Source organism: Mustela lutreola, chromosome 7 (assembly GCF_030435805.1).
Source record: "Mustela lutreola isolate mMusLut2 chromosome 7, mMusLut2.pri, whole genome shotgun sequence".
Taxonomy (NCBI): Eukaryota; Metazoa; Chordata; class Mammalia; order Carnivora; family Mustelidae; genus Mustela; species Mustela lutreola.
Window position 1 is genome coordinate 90122806 of NC_081296.1, and position 25973 is coordinate 90148778.

Consider the following 25973-nt stretch of genomic DNA (forward strand, 5'->3'; position numbering starts at 1 on the left):
ATGAGTCTATAGTTTTCATAGGTAGTAGCAGCAGCAGCAGCAAACATGTATTTGGTGCTTCCAACATACAAGACCCTAATGCAAGTGTGAGACACAATTCCTCTTCGAATGCTCGCAATAACTCAAAGAGGTAGATGCCTTTCCTATCTAATTTCACAAATGAAGAAACTGTGATTCTGAGGGGTTGGATAATTCGCCTCAAGTCCTGTGAGTAGGAGCAACAGATCCAGAATTCAAGCGGGCTCTGGCTCTGAGGTCTAACCAACATACACGACTGCTTCTGGGCCCTTGACGTCAGACACCACGGATCGTCGGAGAGGTGTCATCAATCTAGCTACAGACCGGTATCATATTAGAGTAACTTCCTCCCAAAATAAGACTTGGCTGGAAAGAAAAATATGGGGCTTTCTAAGAAAAGCAGCTCCATAAGAGCAGAGAATAATAAAGATTTTAATACTCTGTGATTATTACCCACCTAACAATGACCCAGAAAATAAGCCTCCAGTTTTCTTGGAAAACGGAAGGTGGTTTCCCCTGTGACGATATAGTCATGGAGTCCGCTGGTAAAACTTGAACAAAGAGACCACCCTAAAAGTCAACAGAGTTTCAGGGGGTGAGGAGGCAGACTGTCCTGAGGAACACAGGAGGCCCAGGTCCCACTCAGATGCGTGTCTTCTGCAAAGACCCTGAGACCCCAGGGCTATCTTCCTCCCACTTCACAGGAAATACAAGTCTTTGTTCCAATTGCTCTTCTTCCTCCCAGCCCTTCTCACTTCTCTTCCCAGCACACACTTGTCTGTTTGGAGATGCAGAAGAGGAATGCATCGGAAGTAGTCTAGCACCATTCTTTACATATAATCACATGTAATCAACATCTAGGAACCACGTCTCACACTTCTAATTACCTTCCTTCAGAGGATCTCAAAGCACTTTTCAGACAGTAATTAATCACCTCTTCTTAGGTATTTCCTCCTAAGACCTGAAAAGAGAAATACATCAATTATATGTCTTGTCCTCTAAACTACTACCAACATTTCTTTTGAAAACACACACACACACACACACACACACACACACACGCATACACGCAAGCATGTGCAGGGAAAGAGGAAGAGAGATGGGGAGAGAGATTTTTTAATGGTGACAAAGTAGTGGAATTCTTCATATCCTGTCCTGTGCTCACAGCAGGGGTGGGATCCATGTCATCTGTACACCATAAGTGTTGTAATGACGTAAAGTTTTCCTGTACATCATGAATTAAATGGAATCCATTTTCATCTGTGAAATTGCCTGCCTCCTTTTATTCATTCATCTTCTCTAAGCCACCCATACCCTGACTTAGCAAAACCACCCTTGCCTCGTCTCCTAGGCCATTGTTGTAGTCTTGAAGTGCAACCCTTCCTTCTTAAAGAACTGTGTAATTCCAAACTGGGTGAAACAGTGCTTAAAAGTTGGCTACTTTCAAAATCAATGGAATTTACTTGGTCCTCAAGAGTAAACTGCCAACTCATACTATCTTAAGGAATATGGACTATTAAGATGCTAAGTGGTTTTTGTTGTTGCTTTAATTTTTCCCTGGCCTTTACTAGGGGAGTCTTTTTAAAAATTAATTTATATTTATTAACATATAAGGTATTATTTGTTTCAGGTCTGTGATTTATCAGTCTTGCACAATTCACAGCCCTTACCACAGCACAGTGTTCATCACCCAGCCACCCCAACCTTCCCACTCCCTCCACTCCAGCAACCCTCAGTTTGTTTCCTGAGATTAAGAATCTCTTATGGTTTGTCTCCCTCTCTGGTTTCATTTTTTCCCCTAAGAGGCTAAGTTTTAAGCTAGCTTTTAGTTAGCTCAGGCTGCCTCTTTGGTTTCTCTCCTGTCTGTCAAAATGAGACCTGGGAGAAAGCCAGAAACTTCTGATGTCTCAGTAGTCACTGTGGCTTCCTACTAGGAGCCCTGCCTCCACACCTGACATGGCCCCAGTGGCTGGGCCTGGCCTCAGGGACAACGCCCGGCCATTTCCAACTGGTCCCTGAAAGGATTATATCAACAGTGACCAAAGGGGACAGCTTCAGGCTGAAGAAGTGTGGACACTGTGAACAGGAACTTCCAGCCCTTTCTGAGCACAAAGAGGCAGCGGTCTTTGCCTGCCAGTTTCAGAAAGAGCCTACCAGCCGGAAGTACACGGGCTGTTGTGTGGAGGTTTATCAGACCTCTCTGGGCCCTGAAGATGGGCCTCTTCAGACAAACAAACATTTGGTTAGTGTGTGGGATAATCCAAATTATGATTAGAAACAGATTACACAACTCAAGACTTATGTTTGGCCAGGAACAAAACCACACACCCAAATCCCTCATCACTCTCCAGGAAGAGACCTCTCTTCAGCTGGGATTGGGAACAACAGCCTTTTCTTGAACTTTTCATCTTCTCACATTTTTCTAGATCCCTGTGCTTCAACTTGAGGCACCAGCCTGGAAGCAGCTTCCAGAGTGTTGAGCTTACTCCGTTTTCCAAGGTGGCCGGGATATGTGAGCAAAGCCTGGTCACCAGCAACAGGAGGATCCAGAAAGGTCGATTTCTAATGTTCTCATCATCAGGATTTGGAATAAAACATGAAATGAATTCGTCCTTGATACAGAATCAAAACTTTTTAAGAATATCTAATTTACCACCCTTAAAAGAAAGTTGGCCAGCAGTGTTTACCCACTCCCTGCTATGAACCCCCCCATCTCTCTCTCTCTCCTACGTCTCTCTCTCTCTCTCTCTCTCTCTCTCACACACACACACACACACACACACACACTCATCTTGGCAGCAGCTGTAGCCAGAAAGTATCTTCATCCTGGATGCCTTCTTGATTCCCAACACACAGCTGCTAAGTTGAACCTCACTCACCCTCTCCAGCTGTTGTTTGCAGAATTAGAAGTGGACAACTGAGGGAAAAGAGGTAAAGCTGTGCTAAGTGAAGGAGGGTAAGACTAATGTACTCCTTTCTTGGAATCTCAAAGATCCAAGGGCTGTGTTGGAAGGATCAGGAGTAGCCAGCCAGGCACCAGAAAACATCCCTCCACCTGCCTTTGTCCATGCAACTGGAAACCCATGCCTTTCTTTAGGTGATTGAGGAAGTGAAACAATTTGCCATTCCAACTACTACCCCTGTGATGACAGCTCCCAAATCTTCATCTTCAGCCTTGACTATATTCTTGAGCTCCAGATCTGAATTCCAGTGTCATATCCAGACACACATCCTTTTTTTTTTTTTTTTTTTTTTTAGATTTTTTATTTATTTGACAGAGAGAAATCACAAGTAGATGGAGAGGCAGGCAGAGAGAGAGAGAGAGGGAAGCAGGCTCCCTGCTGAGCAGAGAGCCCGATGCGGGACTCCATCCCAGGACCCTGAGATCATGACCTGAGCCGAAGGCAGCGGCTTAACCCACTGAGCCACCCAGGCGCCCCCAGACACACATTCTGCCAGCCCCTCCAATTCAGCATGATCTATTGTGAAGACCCCCATTCCCAACCTAGCAGATACCTCCTCCTCAGTTCCTATTCTCGGTGGCATCCTGCCTCATCCCTGACCCCAGTATATATGGGCTTGAAACCTTGGACTTGAAACTTTCAAAGCCCTCTTCTCTACTGCCACATCATTTTATCTCTCAGATCTGCCCTCTTATTTCCATTTTTGTGGAAACGATTCTCTCTCACCAAAATTAATTGTATTACTCTGTCTTGGTTTTGTCCTTCAATTAGAGATTTTTTTTCCCAAATAATTCAGACTTTGTCTCTTGCTTCTAAAACATCAGTGGCTCTCCTTGACCAAGGATGTTTCTGAACAAGCTCTTCAAGGACCACCATAGCTCATCCACCATGCCACCTCTTCCTTCTCATCTGTCCTTGGATCCCTCCCTGTCTTCCAGCCATTAAAAATTACCTGTCTCGGGGCGCCTGGGTGGCTCAGTGGGTTAAGCTGCTGCCTTCAGCTCAGGTCATGATCTCAGAGTCCTGGGATCAAGTCCCGCATCGGGCTCGCTGCTCAGCGGGGAGCCTGCTTCCTCCTCTCCCTCTGCCTGCCTCTCTGCCTGCTTGTGATCTCTCTCTGTCAAATAAATAAATAAAATATTTTTTTAAAAAAATTACCTGTCTCCCTGGAGCACGGCAAACACACCTGGCTGTTGCTCATGCTACTTCCTCAGAATGGAGTCTCCTTCACCTCTTTCTCAATGATTAACAGTGAGTCCTGAATCACATGCGGCCTCCTCACCCAGAAAACCTCTTTCTTCTTCATTCCCATGATACTTTTTTTTAGATTAGTTCACATTTCATATATACATCTGATACTGTAGCTGGTCTATTCCCCTCATCCTATGTATGAGAATACTGAGGCACAGTATCTACATCTACTACTTAGTTGCTCTGGAAATCCTAGTGAATTAAAATCAAGTCCTAGGGGTGCCTGGGTGGCTCAGTATTTTAAGCTTCTGCCTTCGGCTCAGGTCATGGTCTCAGGGTCCTGGGATCGAGCCCCACATCGGGCTCTCTGCTCAGCAAGTAGCCTGCTTCCCCCTCTCTCTCTGCCTGCCTCTCTGCCTACTTGTGACCTCTCTCTCTCTCTGTCAAATAAATAAATAGAATCTTAAAAAAAAAAAAAAAAAAAAAAAGTCTGTCTCTCTCTCTCTCTCTCTCTGTGCCTCTAAAACAAATAAATAAAATTTTAAAAAGGGGTGCCTGGGTGGCTCAATTGGTTAAGTGACTGCCTTTGTTTCAGGTCATGATCCTGGAGTCCCAGGATCGAGTCCCGCATCAGGCTCCCTACTCAGCAAGGAGTCTGCTTCTCCATCTGACTCTCTCTCTCTCTCAAGTACATAAATAAAATCTTTAAAAAAAAAAAAAAAAGAAGCAGAAGGGTGTTGGGGGTGGGGAAAGGCAAAGGCAGACCACCCTTTTACTTTGGCAGTGAGGGAAAAGGAGAAGGTCCACCCCACCCCACATCTCCAGTTCCCGCAGGGATCAACAGCCTTTGCCTATGGAAAGAACCTGATTAAGCAATGTCCCAGTGACTGCACTGTAACCGAGAACAAACTGAACACTGCCTTGAGGTTAAGAATTAAGGAACCAACCCCCACAGTGAGCTCACTGGGCCAACCACACACCAAGGAGCCTTTTCCCAGAGACTTCCTTCAGTGTAGTAACTCGACACTAAATCTTTCCTTGGTTTTGATCACGTATTTAAACTGTGGTTCTTCTACTTCAAATATTCTTTTTTAAAAAAAAAGCCTCAGGGGACTGTTGATGAGAGTAATTACATCGAAAGCAGACATCTCAAGCCAAAAGTTTCTTCGAAAACTTAGAAAACTCTCAACCCTGTTGAAGTGACTAAAAAAGCTGAAAAAGCGAGGCAATTAATCGTTATTATTTAAATTCATTCAAATCTTAGCTGTTGAACACCTACCCTATCTAGGAAGCCACTGCGTCTACCTGTCCCACGTCACACCAGGTAGATGGAGTTATCCTCATTTTAGATGCAAGAAAGCTGAGATTCAGAAGAATGCGTGTGAGTTTACTTTGTCTCTTAACTAGCTTAATTCTTTTTGAAGAAAGCCCATGTACAGCCAATCCTACTGTATCTTCCTCAGTGTCAAAGAATAGTGAGTGTCCAAAAAATACTTGCTAAGCCTCAGAATCAAGATCCCCCCAATCTTTTGTTCGGTTATCTCTGTCCTCCCTATTAACTAGATGTCGTCCCCTCCTGCCTCTGAACTGCTACTTGGCCACCAGGAAAACAAGCCCCCCAGGCTTGCACCTCAGGGAGCAGGAAGCTACTTGAGCCTTGCCCCCAGCTGCCTCTGAATGCCACGCCCTGCTGCCGGGTCACGCCTCCCATGGCACGCCCAGCCAATCAGGGAAGGGGGCTGGGTTGGTGGGGGGGAGCTGCTGTTCCTGCCAGAGGGCTCTCCTCTGCCTTTCAACTTTGGCTGGCCTCTGGGAACCTGCTCAGGCTGCACCCGAATGTAACTAATGGTCCTCCCCACCTTCCAGTCTTCCCTTCTTCACTCTAGGATCAGACTTGCATCATAGTTTGACGACCCTCCCGGCTTTCCACGCTCCCCCCTCTTTTTTTTTTTTCCCCCTCGAATAAAATCCTGGCACGTTTAATCCTGCGTTGATGTCTAATTTTTGGAGGACTGGAGACGAACACGTTCCAGTTTTTGCTCTAATAAATTGTTTATAATCTTTGTTCCCTTCATAGTATTTAGTGAGCACCTATGGTGTGCTGGGAGTATGATGGTCAACAACAAAAATGTTATTAAAGCCCTTAAGGAGCTGGTGAATAGAGCAAATAATTACAAAAATTTACTGCTGAGGGAGCTACAATAAGATGTAACAGGGAGATCCCAACGTAATCTATAGGATTGTAAGAGACTCCCCTAAATAAGAGCGGTTTTTGACAAGACCTGAAGGATGAGGAGGAGTTAATGCGGCAAAGATGTGGAGTGGTTCAGGCTGATGGAACAGAAGGTGAGAAGGCTCTGAGGTGGTAGGAAGCTCAACAAACCAAAGGATACAAAGGCAGAGGATGCAAAGCAATGAGACTAAAGAGGAAGACAGGGCCCATCTTGGAAATTTAAGATTATTTACATTTCTAGAGTGTGGTTCTTTGAGGGCAAATACCCTGTAATAACCCCCTTTGCTAGGTCTAGTATATTGCCTGGCACAAAGTGAATGCTCATTAAATATTTGTTGAATCAAAGTAGTAGTAATCCATAAGGAAATAACTTAATTTTTCTGTTATTATCCCTAATATCAAATATGTAGCAAATTAACCCAAAGTATCAACCAGGTAGAGGCTTCTGGGCCCCACTGGTTAATCAAACTAATGATAACAATGAGGATGATCACTCTCAGGCATTGATTTAATCCTTGGAGATGTATAAGCAGAGAGACACAATGGCAGTGGGCACTATGGTGGGTAAGAATGCCCTTTGGACCAGACTGCCTGGTTCAAATACTGGTGTTACCACCTCCTACCTGGGTGGCCTTGAGCAAGTTACCTAACAACACCATATCCCGGGGTCCTCATGTGTAAGGCAGAGCTGATCACACTCTCTCCGCTGGAGTGTTTGCAGGAAGACTGCAGGAAATCACTACGTAAAGCACCCTTAGCAAGCTGCCTGGGGCACAGCATGTGTTCAATAAATGGCACCAATTGTTAGTATTCAAACATGGTTCTCTCTGCCAAGATAAGAGAACATCAGCAGGGAGATTTCCCAAACCAGTGTGAATTGTCATAAACAATAAGTCATCGGAACTGCGTGGGATCACTTACGATGTAAGAGGTCAGCTCTGGGGACCAGCTGAATGGGTTGCAAAGCCTGGGGCTTGGCCAAAAGACCATGCCCAGACATGCACTTCATACACTTGGATTCTGAAACCCGCACTAGTACTTAAAGAGAGACCTGCAGATCAGACCAGGCAGTGAACCACGCACATGTTGATATATGCAGTACCCTCCCTGGGCAGGCAGCAGCTGGATAAAGGACAAGCTGCCTCTAGGTTTTCTGTCCTGGAGGACAGAGGCTGTGCCTCTTGGCTTTATTTCCAAATAGCAAAATGAAGCACCATGAGCAGACCCAGCTCAGTTCCTGCCTTTTGGATTTGTTTTTCCATGTTGGACATTGCAGTTAGAGCCCAAGCTTAGAAGAAAATGCCTATGGAATTAAAAAGGATGAAAGGGGAAAAACACCTGGCTCGCTCCCCAGGAACTGTGTCCCAGCTGGCTCCGGCTGCCTTGGAATGGGGTAGGGTGGCTGGGATGTAATTGCCCAGGCACAGATACGAGGTATGTGGGCCTACGTGCCCTGCTGCACACACCACCCGGTCGGGAGGGACTCTGTTTAGTCAGTGTCCATCTGATAACAACCCAAACCCTTAAGATGCCAGCTGCCAGCCAACCTGCAAATGTCCACACAGTGGCACCCAGAGGTCCAGAAGGCAGAACAAAGGACCTATTATTGACTCAGTCCCATGTTAGCACGTCATCCTCACCAAAACAAGTCTTGGGCCAGCTTGGCAGAGAGGCGGTTTCCAGGAACTCCATAATCTAAAATAGAGATTGTCAAATTCTAATGGTCTCTCTGATGGTAATTTCAACGCCCACCACTGAACCTGAGTCATTGCATTAGGATTTGGCACTTGGGTTCCTATCACCTAGTCTTTTCTCCCCCTCCCACTGTCACCAGGCCCTGTGAGTGTTGGCTCTCTTGGTGCCCTCTTCTTTAGGGCACAGTATCCCTCAAGGCCTGAAACCTTTCTTCTCCCCATTTCACTAGGACATAATATTAATTATGGCCAACCCATGTTTATTACTTACACTGACCACGTAGTGCTCTAAGTGTTTTATATACATCTCAATTCCTTTACTTATGGTGGCAACCTTATGAGATGTGCACAGTTATTTTCCCATTTAACAGATGGGTAAATCAGACACCAAGAGGTTAAATAATTTACCCAAACTCACGTAGCTCATCAAGTGGTAGAGCCAGGAAGCAAGTGCTTCGGATCCCAAGTCTGGGCTCTTCTCCATCATCTCTACTTCCTCTCTATGTATGATCAATTTCCTACTGATGGAAACATTTTAAAGGCACTTTAAAGGCCCTTTCTCCAGGATGAACTGCACTCTAGGGTGAGGATTTTAGAACTTTCTATTTTGCGTATAGTAGAATGGGGAAATGTTTCTAAATTAGGAGAGGCTAGGAAGGAAGCTACTACTCAAGACCTTGATTAATATGGGCGCCTGGGTGGCTCAGTGGGTTAAGACCTTGATTAATATGAATCATAATATGAATATTGAGAACTCTGGTATTTTTAGCCAAGTGAGTACTTGGGCAAAGTGTCTCTCTTGGTATAAGCTCTGCCTTGGAGTTGCCAGCTTAAGAGAGACATACTTAGCCCAGTGAGGGACCCGGGTACATAGTGAGGAAAAGCTTCTGTTGACCCCTGCTTTGTTCATAGTATTGCCTCCCGACAAGGAGAAATCACAACCTTGCAAATCTAAGCTTTGCATCCAAATTGGCAAGCCATTCCCAGGAATTCATCCCAGAAGAAACGCTATGCAGCCACAAAAATGAAGGAAGGGAGGGAACATTAATAAGCATGTACTCAGCTAGGATTTAATGCCCACAGAAAGCGTAGGATGTAGTTGCTATCTTCCCCATCGTGTGGCCCAGAGAGCTTATATATTCATCCAACGTTAAGTCTAGAACTCACACTCCATTCCAAAGGAGGGAAGGACTCAGTGCCAGTCCAAGTCCCACTTTTCCGGGAGCCTTTCCTGTGTCCTTAGACCCATCCATCCCTCTTTCTTGAAACACTGTATTAGTTGTAATCTTTGCCATAGTCCAATGCTTACTAACATTGTTTCATACTGGAGAAGTCTTGCTAAATTTGGGGGGCCGGTGGCTGTGAGTTGAATTTTTTTCAGGTTGTCCCTGTTTCAGGGCAGGAATCCAGAAGAGGTAAAGACCTAGGACCACAGGCTTCTTCTCCCTGACCAAGGGAGTCAGTCACTCCATCCCCAACAGGTGCCACCTTGGCTTTACGAGTTACTATTGCATTATCTGGTAAAAGCCTTCCTGTTATTCCTGTCCTCCTTTGTCATTCCCTTTAAAACTCCTTGCAGATGGTTCCAGACAATGCAAAATATCCCTAAAGAAAGTAATTACGACTGCATTGTCACTAACTTGGGTTTGGCACAAGAGGAAAGATCGCCAAGTTTCCAACCCTGCTTCTGCTTTCCAGTAGCCTCCTCCCAGTGTGGCGCCAACCAACAAGACACCCAAAGTCGACTCGCAGCTTTCCCTGCACCCTAACACTTGGGGCTAGAAAGAATGCATTGCCACACAGCAGGCACACTCAGACATGCCTGTGTCATCACCAAGTCAAAGGCAACATATATTTCAGGAGAATTTACAAGGCAGAAAGCACCCTCTAATTTAACAAAAAAGCAAGTGGACTGGGTGTTTCCTTTCTCCTCCAAAGCTAGGACAGAAGCTTTTCTCAAATTAAAGAGCCAGAACCCACCCAACCTGATTGTCTCCTCTCAGTCAAGGAGTACATCATCGTCAGCATGAGGGTAGACTGAGTCCCAGAAGAGGCAACAAGAAGAAGCTGTTGTCTCTGCCCCCATCACCTCTCCAGGATATGGGAGTGTGAGGGGGTGGTCAGCTGACTGCTTCAAGAACAAGCAGGGCAGTGGTCTGTTCCACATCCCCTGGGAATCTGAATATCACTTCACACCATGATTTACTACAGAAACAGAGCTGGGACCAGCAGAGACAGACCTAAAATACAATGGAAAAGTCTTCAAGTACAGGTCTTAAATGTAGGAAATTCTCTTAAGTCAGACTCCCAATTTCAGCTCACTCCACACTAGTGAGGCTTGAGCTATGGTTCTGCTCAAATCCTTATTTCTCAGCTACTTCCTGCACCTGCCCCTAAGGTGCAATGTGAAGGACGCTGACCTAAGGCAAGAGTTCCAGGTGATAATCACAGTTTTTCCTGCTCCTCCTCTGATGGCAATCCCCTCAAATTTTGTCTCAAGTGTGGTTATGTTTGGTGCAGTGCTTCCCCGGGGACGCATGCACAGTCTGGTCAAGGAGAAGGAACTAGAGACAAAGGGTGACTCCTTGTCCTCTTCCTCCCTGGCACTGTCCACATCTCTCTATAGCTCATCTACCACGTCTTTAGAAGGCAGGTACCCAGAACTGTCCTTCAGAGGCCATGGAATTAGCTCAGTCTGTCTCGAAAGATTGATAGTGAAGAGCAAGTTCATTTTCTTTTTTTTGGGTAATTTCCAATCTATTATAAACTCCAACTTTTTAACACAAAAATAAATTACTCGAAAAGAGTCTGAAGTAAAAGACATGTGAAATAGAAGAACAATTTTTTTGTTCTTAGATCCAACAGTTATAAAATCAGGTTGGCATATTGCTATAAAGGTTTCTAAACACTTAGTCTCAACTTCTTACTTATTCCCAGACCAGCACAGGTGTGAGTAGCCCTGCTCTAATGGAAGGCCTTTCCTACTTACTTAACCACCTAAACCCTTGAACCTCTGGTCTATGCAAGATGGGAGAACAGGCAGCATTTCAGCAGGCCAACCATGCCTCCCCTCTGTATATTCCAGGGATTTATTCCCAATCCTTCCTTAGGTTCCAGCACTACCTCTACCATTAGAATAGTGCTGACTTCCTCAGGAGGGGCTCTGTCTGCACTTCTCACTAGAATCTGGAGGTACCTAACCCCAAAGCACCTTGGAGAGCAATGAGGAAACCATATGAGAAGGAACAGGCAAATGGGCAGGTCACTGTCTCAGGCCATCCTGTGTAGAACCGATGGGAATTTTGAAAAGCACCCCCAGAACGTGTGAAAGGTCTGAGAATTGTTATCACTGGGGCTGGTAAGTCATGGCCCACCAAGGCTCACAGTCATGCAAGTGCAGCTGCTGATTATTCAAAAACCTGTTGCTGGAGCCAGGCAGGGAGCAGTCCCTAACTGACTACATACAGAAAGAAGAGGACAATCTTCTCTGTAGCATTCAGGAGGGCCTGGGAATTAAGTGGGAGGAAATGGTGACCCAGTTTAAATACTTTCTTTACTTCCAGAAGAAGCAAAGAACTCTCAGTGCCTACCATAAAAAAGGACTGATTGCACATTAGGAACAAAATTGGGTGTGATCACCTTTTAGCAGGAGGAAGCTGGAGAGTGAGGTAGGAAATACAGGGGGGGGGGGGAATAGGACTCCATTTCCTTGCAAAAATTTTAAAAACAGCTTTATTGGTGTGTAACTGACACCCAATATAATTTGCATATTTACAATGCATAACTCAACCAGCTTTGACATACATACACACTTATGAAACCATTGCCACAATCATAATAATAATGAGCAGACCCATCACAACCCAAAGTTTTCTGGTACCCTTTTCTAACCCCTGCCTCCTACTTCTTCCCTTCCCACCTACGAGGCAACCACTTTCGGTCACTATAGTTTACATTTTCTAGAATTTTGTGTAAGTGGAATCACAGGGTATATACTGTTTGCTCTGATTTCTTTCAGCAAAATTATTTTGAGATTTATTCAGGTGGTTGTATCTATCACATTGTTCATTCTTTCTTAATGCTGAGTAATCTTCCACTGAGAAGCAATTTTACATCAAAAACTAGGTTAGCCCATGACTAAGATTTTGAGGTGTTAAGGGAAATTTATGAAGATGTGGGGTTTCCCCTAGAGTTGAGTTTGTTACACCTATCTTGGGAAATAAACCTTTTTTGCTTCAAAATTAAGGAGGACAACAAAGAAAAATTAGGCATTTGTAATTCTTAAATGATAAAAAGGATTTTGTAATACCCAAGGTCTATGGGCTGTGAGGAGTTAGGAAGAAAGAACTGGAGAAACCAGGAATCATCACTGCTACCCAAGATACTTCTCAGCCTTCCTGATTTTCAATTCCTGATTCAGTTTATTTCTTCCCTTGTGGTAGGAAATAGTTTGGCAAGGATGTTCCCATTAGTTGTGGTTTTGCTTTTGGAGTCACCAAAAAGGAAGACTATTCTACAGTCACAATTAACATTAGCCATTAATTCACTCGCTGAACATTTCTTAGGTGTCTTCTTCTGCTAGACATCAGACTGGAGATAGAGAAACAGTCCAAAGACTTATAAGAAGACTTGGTTTCTGCTTTCACAGAGTTGTAGGGTGTGCAGGCTTCACAGCTGGTTATTTTATGACAAATTCCTTCACAGTAAACAAGGGATCAGAGATGACAAATAGGTCAACATCGTGATTGGGGCCGAGCTGCTGCCACCATGGAGACATGACTGAATGTGGACATGGCAGCAAAGGAAGAGTTCTGATTCATAGATTATCAGCACAGCGTCCCATTGACAGTGACAGAGAATGCAACCCCTGCTGCCTCATACAGGGTAGTGAGGAAGATGGAAAGATATAGTGGGAATATGGAACATGTCTCCTGGCCCCATCCCCAAATGTGTCTTAGACAAGCACATTATCATTTGTCCTACCAAAACATAAAGAACCTATTTTTCTAAATAGGTGACAGTGTTCTAACAGAAGCTTTCATAAAAAAGCAGACCGGGTATTTGCTCCCAATCCTTCTGTCATAGAGTTATCCTAAAAGAACACAAATGGAATACAGCAGGATACAAAGCTGAATGAGTAAGGTGATGGTTACAGTTAAACAACCAACCTATTCCTTGGAAGGGAGGAGTGTAGTGGGGAAATGCCCAAGGAAAACATCCAAAAAGTTGAAAAACCACTTGTTTGTGTCTTCTTGAAATTTTCTTTGGTGAGTATTTTGCTATGACATTTTTGAAGAACTACTTTGAAACATACTCTTCATGGAAAGTCATGGGTTCTCAGCCAAAGGAAACCAAAGTCAACATTCTGAATCTGCCTGTAGTCTGAGAGAAGCCTGGCCATGGTGGGACTCCAGGGAAAGCAGTGACAGAGGAGGGGTGAGACCTTGTGGGAGGATTTTTGCCAGCCTGACTCTTCACCCTCTTCACCCTCAGATGCAGAGAGCCAAGAAGGGGTGCAGCCGAAGTGGGACTGCAGTGCATCTGGAGAGCAGTGCAGAGGGGGGCGTTAGCATGCAGACAGCCTCAGAAGGGCCAGGACCAACAAGGCCAGGACCTGACTGGTGATCATGAGAAAGTAACTTGATGGGTCTTCAAGATCCTTGCTTATAAAAGGAAAAAGCAAGTCTGGATAACCTCTAAGCTCCTTTTAAACTCTAAATATGTAGGAATCCAAGTTGTATGGTTCACTTCAACATTTATCCATGGTAGACCTTGGCTGTACCTGAAGAAGCCCTGTGGGTCAACCACCACCAACGTCCTCTTTGATTTAGCACACATCAATGAAAAACCATTGAACACCTGTTACTAAATGTATAGTGACATGTATTTTCCAGAAAAGGAGTTCTACAAAAGCAGTCCCTGATTAGAGCAAGGGCTAAGAGAGCAAATCCACTTCTTTGATAATGTGACAATCCATGTGGTTAGGAACACAGGAAAAGGGATTTCCCAGGAGTCATGGAATGGAAATTGACCCATAGCTCAATGGGGAGAGGCCAAGGCACTAAGAACATGCCTGCTGCCTTCATGGGCACTGCTGTTGGAAGAGGTGGCCTCAACTTACCCCCAGAACCATCTCCACTTACCACTCTTGACTCAAGTGAGAGGTAAGTTGTTGTCTATTGGTGAGGAATGTGACAACTCACGCACAGATGGGTGGAGCAGGAAGCCGAGGGAAGGTCAGAGAGAAAACAAAGGGGTTTCCTGTGATGAGTCACTGCCTTCTGGGAAACAATTTCAGAAGTCATTACATCCCCAGCACCTGTCCAAGGCTTGCATTTTGTACTGAAAAAAAAAAAAAAATGTGGCAAACGAAGCATTGAACCACATCTGAGAGCCCACAGGCCACGTACATGGCTGAAATCTGGGAGAAAGCCAGGCCAGGTCAGGCACATGTGACAATTTGCACATCACCCACCAGTCTCTCCAAGCAGAGAGATTGTGGGTGGGCTGAAGATGTTCAATTCAAATCACCTTTTTCTTTAAATGGAGCAAACATTATACTGTTCTTTCCTCTGATAGTCACAGATTGGATTTTCAGATAAAGGGTTTTCTTCCTTTTTTTTCCTATTGCCTTGTGACTAAAGGCAATGATGGAGTAGTGGGCGTGGTACATAAACAATGAATCTTGGAACACTGAAAAAATAAAATTAAATTTTAAAAAATCAAAGGGGACACCTGGGTGGCACAGTTGGTTAAGCTGTGCCTTCGGCTCAGTGGCAGTGTCCTGTGGCTTGAGTCCCACATCGGGCTCCTTGCTCAGTGGGGAGCATGCTTCTCTCTCTGACTCTGCCTGCCACGCTGCCTGTTTGTGCATGTGTACGTGCTCGCTCTCTCTCTCTCTCCCTGACAAATAAATAAATAAATAAATTCCTTAAAAAAATAAAAACTTAAAAAATCAAAGTTTCTAATTGTAACAAGCTTGCTGAATCTAGAAAGAAAACAAATTTGACTAATTCTGGAATGGAAATTGTTGGACTCCACATGGGATAAATTCCTTTCCTTGGTTTATGCTGAACTGAAAACAAAAACCAACATTTATTTCCTCACACATTAAAAGGATGAGGTTTATATGTAGCAGGGTAAAAAAGACATAGGTCTCAGGTCGCTCCTGGATAGCATATATAATAAAACTAAGAGAGTAAACTAAGACACAAGAAGACATAGAAGCCAGAATTCGAGGATCCAACTTGGGAGAGAGGTGGAGGAAAGTTCCAGGGTGATGGTGAGAAGAACACGTAGCAGTCCTGGAGAGCTACCTGTCCTGATAGGGGATGGGAGACAGGAGCCTCTTAAGAGGGCTCTATCAGGGAATAAATAAATAAATAATGTTTGCACATAGATTGAGATGTGGTTAGCAGTTATGTGAAAGAGCTCGGTATAGAAAACCAAGCAACTAAGCAAATTAAAGCAAAAATAAGTTAAGTATTAACTCCAGGCACAAAGAATTTGATAAAACAGAAAGCACACTCCTAGTACCCTATATGGCTCAGCCTTAGTGATATTTACATACCTGTAGAAATGTGATTACTGAATAGTCATTTAATCCACATTACCAAACAGTGTTATGACCATATTTGGAGAAAGGGAGGAAGGAAAGAGTGAGGGACATGGGGGACACAATGTAAGAAACCAAACCATCATCTCATACAGAGGAAATCAATGCATAATATCTAAACCTGAAGCCTAAAAAATAGCATTATAAGCTTGCTATTTAGAAAGCTCTAAGATTTAGAAGTACTCACCTCTGGAGTGGAATCAAATGTGGGGTAGGAGGAACATGGTAAATATTTCTCAACATTAGAGTTGTAGTACTAGCTTAACTTTTTCAATCATGTACATATATTACTTTGGTTAAAAAAGTTTTTTTTTTCAGATTTTATTTTTTATTTGAAAAAGAGAGAGTGCATGAGGGAGAGGGAGAAGCAGACTCCCTGCAGAACACAGAACCCAACATGGGACTCCAGGATCATGACCTGAGCCAAAGGCAGACACTTAACTAACTGAGCCACCCAGGTGCCCCCCACCCCCTGCAAAAAAAAATAAAAATAAAAATTTAAGGATTTAGTCTAGGGGTACCACCTAGGTGGCTCAGTCAGTTAAGTATCAAATCTTGATTTCAGTTCAGGTCATGATCTTAGGTTCCTGGGACGGAGCCCCAGTAGGACTTAATTTAAAATCACAAAACTAAATCAATTTCTTGTGCTCAGTGCAGGGACAGCTTGCCCTTCTCCCTCTCCCCCTCCATCTAGCTCTAAAATAATTTTTTTTTAAAAAAAGAGTTTAGTCTAAAGGCTCTTTTATTCCCCCTCTTTGTGTCAAAGCAAAAAAAAGGGAAGAAAAAGGAAAAAAGCGTGTTATAGAAAAGACAAGTAGTATGAAGCCATATTGATAATAACATCTATTGTATGCACAGAAAAGAATGCAAGATGACATACATCAAGGTGTTCACAGTGATCATCTCTAAGTGGTAGAATTATAATTTTTTATTCTTTTCTACTATTACCTATATTTTATTCTATCTTAATATATTTAATAACATTTAGCAAGGATCATATATTGCCTCCATAAGGAAGAAAAACGAATAAAACCATTAAAACTAAAAAGAGAAGGAAAAGAGGAAGAATGGAAGAAGTGGGTAGGGTCACTAGATTCGAGTTGAGAAATCAGGCCCTACCTCTTCCTAGGTTTTTCCTCTATTTGGCATGTTTTTATCCTTTTGGGTCTTAAAGATTTCCCAGTTTTAAAACAAGGATATTTCTACCTGCTCTGTCTCCCTAGAGAGATTATTGCAAAAAGTATCCAAATCAGCCCAGTTGTAAAGCGCGTTATTAAATGTGGTAGATATGGTAAGAGCCATGGGAAGAACATGCAAAATGAGGGGCTCCTTGTACTTCACACAGTCTTCAGTGGTGCCACTGCCCCTCCTCCCTTAGAGATGTTCACTCAGAGCTTCCTCAGCCCACCTCAGGGACATCCCTCAGAAGCTCAGAAGCTCCTTCCTGGGAGAGCTGGCTGGAGGATGAAATTCAAGGAAACCTCCTTTGGGCTTCTCCTCCTTTCTTTACCTTCAGGGGCAGCCTTGCAAAATCACATCCTCTATCCTTGCCCTTTTCAGAAACCTTCCATTTTCCAGGATACACGGATTTGCCCTCATTCCTCACCAGGCCCATTCCCCCCAAACATTCCCATTCCTCCTCCCACCAGGACCTATCCCAGTTGGACGCTGCCACACTGGTGTTTTGCACAGGGCCTAAGAGAGGGCCTCAAAGGGGGGCTCCTCCTAAGACCTCTACCCAAACAAGGACATCTTAGTCCTGAGGACTTTCCTCTCAGAACTAGGTTGCTTTGAAAGGTCCAGGATTCAGGCCCAGGATCCAGAAGAGACTTAAAAGTCTACAGGAAGGAGGTGAGTGTATTTAACGATTTCTATCTAAAGCCTTGGAAGACAGGCAGTAGCCCTTCAGACAAACTGTAAAATCTGTACCATCAACCTGTGCTCTGACTTGATGTTGACCATCAAAACCACCTACCCTGCACTGATAAACTTCCTGGTATCAGTGAATCCTGAATTAGGAGTTGTTAGAGGATCCATTGTCCAGTTTCATCTCTACCTCTGACTAGCCAACCAAGAGATCTTGACGAATCATTAACCTCTCCCAGGCTCAGTTTCCTTATCTATAAAATGATTTGGTTCCTTTATTGCTTCTAAAGTTGCCTCTTACTCTGTCATCTACTCTCGCATTTTGCTTTCCCTGTTATCTTTGTAGCTCTCAGCCCTATTGCCCAGTCTCCTATAGAGGCAAAATCAACATGCCCCTGAGGAAAAAGGGAGTTGCGCTGCCTCTACCTCCTGGACTCCCAGACACCAAGGCTCTCCACTTCCCCCACAGAGTCCTGCCTTAGCCTGCCATCCTCCAAGGGCAAGCTAGCTGGAAATACGAGTCATTAACACATGGAGGACCAGGCATCCAGCTGCCATCAGGCCCCTGACAGAATAATGAGATTTTTTTTTGTAATATCAAGGACCTTCTCTTTACATAGAAATGATTACAGAGAGCTACTTCGATTTTTAAAATTTAATCCTCAAACTGTTGAGGTTACAAACTTGAAAAATTTAGGTCTCCCTTAAACTTTTAAGTTCAATTTGGAGGTATTATTGGTCTTCATAAATACATCAAGTGTTAATCACATTTAAGAGGTTTTTAATTAATGCTTGATTCCATTTACAAATTCAGTTTACAAAACTAACTCAAACATTTTACGCCACATTTATATTTTAAAATTTAATATATAAGTGATATATATTTAATATTTAAATTATATTATAAATACATTTGCTGCAGTTATATAATATACTATAAATATATTCAATATTAATATGTAATATGACATACTTAATCTTTTATAAGGACATGAAACATCTAAAAATCTCTTAAAGCTCTAATAAAATAAACTTTAAAGCATGACAAATTTTCCAGTCTCTCAAATATTCCAATACTGATGGTAATTTTAGAATGTCTTTTAATTTAAAATCACATAACTAAATCAATTTCTTAATCCCATTATTTAAAATAGTCAAAAAAATGACCATTACTCTCTTGGGCCAATTTCCTGTAAATATTGCAAATACTTCAAATACCAAAGGTACACAAATTAATAGAACTATTCTGAGTTTGATGGTTCTCTTAAACATTTCTACATTTACTTACATATCTTTGCAAGAGGAAAACTGCTAAGCCAAGGTCCAGTATTTATTTACATTAGGGTAGTACAGTCTGTGCGTTAGCACAAATGTGTGACGACACTGTACCATAAATGATGGACTTGGCGGCAATATGGCGGGTCAGTATGGGTTCATCAGTTATAACAAACATACCACTCTGGTGGGGGAGGTTGATGATGATGGAGGCTATTTATGCGTGTGGACAGGGCAGCTGTGAGCCATCTCCATACCTACCCCTCAATTTTGCTGCTCTAAAACTGAACACAAAACTGCTCTAACAAATTAAGTCTTCATTTAAAAAAACAAAACAAAACAAAAAACACAAAAAAACAACAAAAACAAAAAAAAACTACTTACCCTCTAAGAAACAATGTCGGATTAAATAGTCTGAGCCCCCTTGCAGCTGGAATAGGTTTGCCAACAACCAGAGGCCACTGGGGGTGACCCCACAGATCGTGGCTCTGTGTCGAAGCCTGTTTCTGAGTTGCCTCGTCTCACATCCCACCTCCCCCAAATTCAGGTAACTCCTCACCCGGGTCTCTTCTCTCCATGTGTTTAGCTTCAACCAGACTATTTGCTGGCCCATTCTATTCTGAATTTTTTTTCTTACTCATTTTTTTAGCCTTTACAGATTTTTTACCTTTAGAGATATTTCAGTGTCCTCCTGCCCACCCCCCACTCCATAGAATTCCTTACAGTTTTGTCCAACTCCGTTTTCCCAGTTTCAAGATCATGTCACTGACGCCTGGAAGAAGGTGGGGTAGGTAGAGCGTATTGAAATTTCTGGATGGCTTTCACCTTCCTCTCTATACTGATGGAAACAAACAGAGAATGTATCACTGTCCCTGACCTCTCTTTCCATAGTGGGGCCACCTCTGTCACTTCTCATCCGCCTGATCTCAGGCTTCTTCTGGTAGAGCCCTGCAGGCCCATTGGGTTTAGGCACCCCAGGGTCAGTTCAACAAACAGGCTGATGAGGTTGGCAAGGTATTTTGCTTTTTAAATTTTTTTTTACTCCCTCTCTCTCTCTCTCATATGCACATGTATCCACACACCCTAGGTGCGAGTGTGAGTGCACACACAGCTCTGTACAACTGACCCTCTGTGGCCCAGAGCACAGGCTCTGTGATCATGCCCATCAACTCCCACCAGGCTGGGGAATTCCAACTTGAAATCCCTAAGCAGGCTAATTCTATCATATTCTTCAGCTGTTGACAATGCAGCTGCCTAACCTATTTCCTTTTCAGTCTTCTTTTGTTGTAGGCGCTCTTACTTGAATACCAAATAGGTTTCTCCACCAGGGCACACAAGTGGAATGACTAGTTTAGAACAGACCATTTTCAAGTTAAGGGGAATAACTCAATAAAATTGATGGGACAAGTCTCCCTCTTCTGACCAAGAGGGGTCCATGGTGCAGAAATGTAGTACAAGAAAAAGACGCTGGACATAAAGTCGGACAAATCATTCTCTAATCCAATTTCTGCTACAAACTGTGCATCTTGGACCCAAACTGTGTGAGCCCTGGTTCCTCCACTTGTGACATCACCTACATGGCTACAGGGGCAACTGACAAGGATGTTTCCAAGATTACATTTTAAAACATGTAAAACATTTGAATCTCTTCTTTGGGTGGTTACCAGGATTCTATCATGCTCCTGGTTTTCTACCCGCCTCACTGAGGTCCCCCTCAGTCTTTGCTAGTTCCTCCTCACGCCCCAGCTTCTGAAGATTGGGTTCAAGCCTTAGACTTCTGCTTTCCATATCTATTTACTGCTTCAGTGATTTTAACCAGTCACATGGTTTTTTACACTGACTGTAGGCCAATGAGTTGTACATCCTATCTCTATCCCAGAACTCCTCCCTAAACTCCAGACTCATATGTCCCCCCGTCTACTTATCATCTCAGCTTAGGTGACACATAGGCATCTCCAACTACACATTCCAACCCCATTCTCCTACAGTCTTTCCTTATTCAGTAAATGGTAATTCCATCCTTCCAGTTGATTGGCTCCAAAATTGTGTATTCATCCATGACTCATCTTTTTCATACCTCCTATCCTTTCCATCAGCAACTCCTGGAATGGAGTTGTATCTTCAAAACATATCCTGAAACACACTGTTTTTCACCACCTCAGCTGCTGCCATCCTGACACAAGCCAACAACGTATCTTACCTTGACTCTTGCTATAGTTTCCTAAGTAGTCTCCTTGGTTCTGGCCTTGCCCCTTCCAGCCTCCCCAGTCTGTTTTTCACACAGCAGATACAGTGATCCTGTTAAAATACAAATTAGATCATGTTATTCCTCTTCATAATACTGCCCAACTTCTACTCATCACATTCCGAGAATCACACTTACTAAAATACGGCGATCCGGGTTGCCTGGGTGGCTCAGTCAATTAAGCATCTGACTCTTGGTTTCTGCTCAGGTGGTTATCTCAGGGTCACGGGACAGAGCCCTGTCTAGGGCTCCACATTCATCGGGGAGTCTGCTTGGGATTCTCTCTCCCTCTCGCTCTGCTCCTCCCCACCAACCCCAGTGCATATGCTCTCTCTAATAAATAAATAAATCTTTAAATAAAATAAAATTTTTTTAACTTGCAAATCAGTGTCTGCTTCATAGGGTTGTTATGAGGATTGGGAATCACTATATGCGAAGCATTTAGAACTGATATTCACTGAGTGTTTACTGCATAGCAAGCCCTGCCCTACATACTTTATATATAAACTCATTATACATCAGCTCATTAATCCTCATAAGAATTCTGGGGTATGTACTCTTATTATACCCATTGTACAGCTGAGGAAGTCCTATTACAGAGAGGTTAAAACCTCTCCCAAGGTCACACAGCTAGTGAGTGGCAGAACTGGGTTTCCACTCCAGACAGTGGGCCACCAAGGCCTGTGTTATCACCAACCTGCCTAGTCAGGAAGCCTTCTTCTTCCTTGACATATTCTTTATTTTATTTTATTTTATTTTTAAGATTTTACTTTAAGGACTATCTGTAACCAACATGGGACTTGAACTCACAACCTTGTCACATGCTCCAACTCTACCGACTGAGCCAGCCAGGAGTCCCAGTGACATACTCTTTAGATGTTGAATAGTATCCCATCATATAGAGGGACCATTAATTGACTTAAGCAATTCCTCATTAAGTTATCTGACGTGATCATTCTTAAGCTTCTCACTTAAGGTAGGAAATTCATGTATTCAACAAATATTATTGAATGACAAAATACTAGGCACCGGGGACACAGCAGTGAACAACCAAAAAAATGGATGTAAAACTTGTCACGTAGATTACATTATTTAGAAGTACTTTTTACAATGGAAGTATCACCAGAGGCCTGATTTGCTTATTGTCTAATTGTTCTTCTCTACTGAGGCGACCAGACTTAGCTTCATTCCTTTAACATATCTCTTGGGCAAGGTAGTCAGCTAACTTCTATGGGAAGAATGAAAATGATTCAGACATGGACCTTGCTCTCAGGAGGTTGTATATTAACATGTGCCTGAGTATCTCTAGGAAGCAGTTCTTGTACAACTTGTTTCTGGGTCTATCCTATACCTTTTCTCATTTGCATACCTGTCATTAAATATCTAAGCTCCCCAAGGTGGAAGAACATTCATGTGGTTTCTTTTTTCTCTTCCCACAGAGCCTAGGGGAGTGCTTTGAAAACAATGGCTTCACAGATCTATGGAGTCCCAAGTTCTAGAAAGAGTCCTCAAAAAACTACTTGGCCACAAATTTGATTCCCCCGTTGTTCTGCCTTTATTTAGGCCACATCAACAGAGAGAAGAAGAAAAGAATTAAGATATTGAGCCACCTTTAATGATGATATTTTAATTATTCTCTTTCTGACTTTTAACCTTTTAACCATTTAGCCACTGGGATGGAGGAATCCTGACAATCAACTAGAAGTTCACTTCAAAATACAAAAGATTAATCATCACACACACACACACACACACACACAATGCATGCACACGTGCACACACACCCTGCTTAAAAACCTTCAATGATTTCCCATCATTCTTGAAGAAAAAATAGGCAAATCCTCAGCAAGGCCTCCAATGCACAAGGCCCTAAGTGGCCTGGCTGTGCCTACCTCTCCAGCCTGGCCTCACAGGGCACCATAAGTGCTCTTGCTTTCTGTATACTAGCCACAGGGCCTGGCTGTGGTTTTTGAAACAAGCCTGTACCATTCTGCCCCAGGGCTTTTGCACATGCAGTTTCCTCTTCCAAAGAAAGCATTTTTTTCTCCAACCTTCAGATTCAACACAATCATTACTTCCTTAGGCAAGCTTTCACTAGCTCAGGGCCCCAGACTCCACCTGGCATCATAACTTTCTCAAAGCATCCATACCCTTCCTTTAGGCTTTAGGCATCTGTTCATTCAACCCAGTTGTAATTTTACTTGTGTATGTGAAAATATGTCATTGATGTTTCTCTCTCCTCCACTAAATTCAATGCTTCATGAGCTCAAGAAGCATTTCTGGTTTTGCTCATCATTATACATCCAAAGCTGAGCACAGCCCTGGAAACCTTTACAGTGATCATTCATTCAACAGATATATAATGAGCACATTCTATGTACACAGTCTTGTTCTATGTGCTGGGAATACAACAGTGAACAAGCCCAAATCCCTGTCTTTCTGGAACTTATATTCTGGTTTTGAAGAAGAGAAAATAAGCAAATAAACAAGATGCTTTCACGGGCATAAGCATTATCAAGATAAGGGGGTAGGATGTGACCACTGGGGATGGGGTGGGATACTATGTCAGACAATGATCAGGGAAGACCTCTATTGAGAGGTAACATATGAGCAGAGTCTTGAGTATTTTGAAGGCGGGGCTGGAGTTTCTGTGCAAAATTGGAATAGTCCCAGGCCAACGAGAACAATCAACTAATCACCCTAGCACAGAATGCTGCTGAGAGCCTGACCGCCTGCCTTTGGCCTCTTACCCGAGAATATGTCTCTCTCATACCTCCTAAGGGTCTTTTCCAGAAATATTCACTTTTTGAGAAACTATTAGAGCTTAAGACTTAATAAATACTTTGTAATGATGAGAAGTCTTCCCAGGAATCCACCCCCATTCAGCTAAGAATGATCTTGGCTTTAAGATTCCCAGATACACCAGGCCCCCTCCTGTCATCCACCAACTCTTGGAGGCCCATATTTGGACTTCCATTTGGGTGAAATCCACCCACCAGGAAAAGCTCATTTCCTCCCTCCCTCTGGCTCACACTTACAGCTGGAACCTTCCCCTATAATATCCCTTGGCAGACTCCTTCTCTCCCTCCTGGCTGGCTGTGCTTCCAAAGAGTTCCACCCAATAGTAAATTATCTGTCATAAACTACAGAGTTTATGACACCCCAGGGGTGTTCCCACTCCTCTGGGCCCCAACAATTTGTGGCTGCCCCCTTGGAACAGGTGCTAATTCGTCCCCCATTCTAATTGCTCTAAACTACCTCTTTAATGGATTCCAAAAACAATTCACTGGCTAACCTTATTTTTTGTTTCATGTCCAGTCAAATTCCCAAGCCACTGTTAAGAGCTTCTCTTTTTCTGTTACCCCCTTTCCCACTTTCCCTCACCCTGGTCTTCTCCCCTTGCCTCCCCACTGCCTCCAACTGAGCTGAGTGTCCTAGTGCTCCAGAGTCAAACCCACAGGGCTCTGATCCCAACTCTCCTCCCACCAACTGTATGGGCAACATTATTACCTACCTCACTGGGATGCAAAGAGGGTAAAAGAGTTAATTCACATTAAGCACCTAAAACAGTAGTACACAGTAGGCCTTCACGTGAATGTATTGCACAAATGAAATGTTGGCTCTTATTATTATCCTAGAGAACTAAGGGCCCTTTCTGCTGTGCTGGAGAGTAAGTGGCTGCAGTCTCTGGTTTTATTTGAAGAGACAAAATACCCTTCTGCCCAAATGCCTCCCTCTCAACTTTAGAACTCCTACCACTAGCATCTGCATTTTAAATAACACATGGGGAGGAGAGGAAACATTAAAACAATTATTCTATTATTTTTCTAGAAGAGTTTATCAGATTAAATGGAAGAAGGATAGGCCTATAGCTGGATGGGAAGGAGGGAGTATGTGGCTTGTGTGGAGAGAGGGTCCGGGGTGGGGGCAGTGGGGAGGGCACTCTAAGGAGGGGGCACCATGAGGGCCCTGGGTCTTGAGAGGGTGAGAAAAGCTGAAGCAGAGGGCATGCAGAAATGTAAAGAGTGGAGAGAGAGAGATACAGAGACAAAATTCATCTAGGTTGTTGGAACCAACTGCTTTTCTAAACCAACACACCTTTCTTCCCCAGCTCTACCCTGAGTCGAGACTGAGCTATTTACTGCAGGCATCCTGGTCACGAGAAAAGAGCCTGTATTTCCAAGCCAGTCTAAGCTTGAAGAAAAATGCTAATTCTACCATTTAGAGACTGACAAAAGTTAACTGAACCTTTCTAAACCTTCTCTGTAAAAACAACACAAACTGCCCCCCCCAAAAAAAAAAACTCTTAAACAGTAAAGTTGTGAGGATTAAATAAGGGAAAGCCTGTGAGATGCCAGGGTTGGGCTAGTTCCTGGGAAGCACTCAAATCATTCAGCTTCCTCTATTCCCCAGCTCCGGCCCTGGGCACACTCGGTTAGCTTTCTCAGCACATCTGTACAATCCTCTTGTACAGTTTCATGCCTGGTCTTTGCATGTGATTTATTCCATTTAATTCAACTCAACAAAAACCTTGTAGAATGCCAAGCACTACACTGAGTGCTAGGGATACAAAAGGATCAAGTCCCACTTGATCCCTCCCCACCAAAAACATGTAGGCTAGAGGGGAGACAGGTGAGTACATAGTTCGCACAGTAATGAGCGCACCAGTAAGAGAAACACAAGGGCTGTCAGAACACAGACAGCTCTCATATTGTGTAATAAATGCATACATAAAATCCATGGCATTTATGTTGTTTCAAGACTCCCCTATCATGGACATCTGCAATAGAAATCTGCATAGACATCACAGTGGAGCTAACTTTTACACTGGAAGTAGTTCCAAAGTTGGCACTAACTGAAAACCTCATAAGCA

General features: G+C 43.4%; 2 long non-coding RNA genes across 2 annotated transcripts in view; one reads left to right on the plus strand and one right to left on the minus strand.

Annotated features, from left to right (window-relative positions):
* The window catches only part of LOC131836454 (uncharacterized), a 33021-nt gene extending 30306 nt beyond the window's left edge, over positions 1 to 2715 (plus strand). Inside the window, exon 4 of the long non-coding RNA XR_009355617.1 lies at positions 2445 to 2715. This is a non-coding gene — a long non-coding RNA (uncharacterized LOC131836454). The remainder of the gene's footprint in view (positions 1 to 2444) is intronic.
* LOC131836455 (uncharacterized) overlaps positions 1 to 25973 on the minus strand; it is a 108224-nt gene that overhangs the window by 37824 nt on the left and 44427 nt on the right. Inside the window, exons 3-4 of the long non-coding RNA XR_009355621.1 lie at positions 21056 to 21153; positions 906 to 979 (exon numbers count right to left, since the gene is read on the minus strand). This is a non-coding gene — a long non-coding RNA (uncharacterized LOC131836455). The remainder of the gene's footprint in view (positions 1 to 905; positions 980 to 21055; positions 21154 to 25973) is intronic.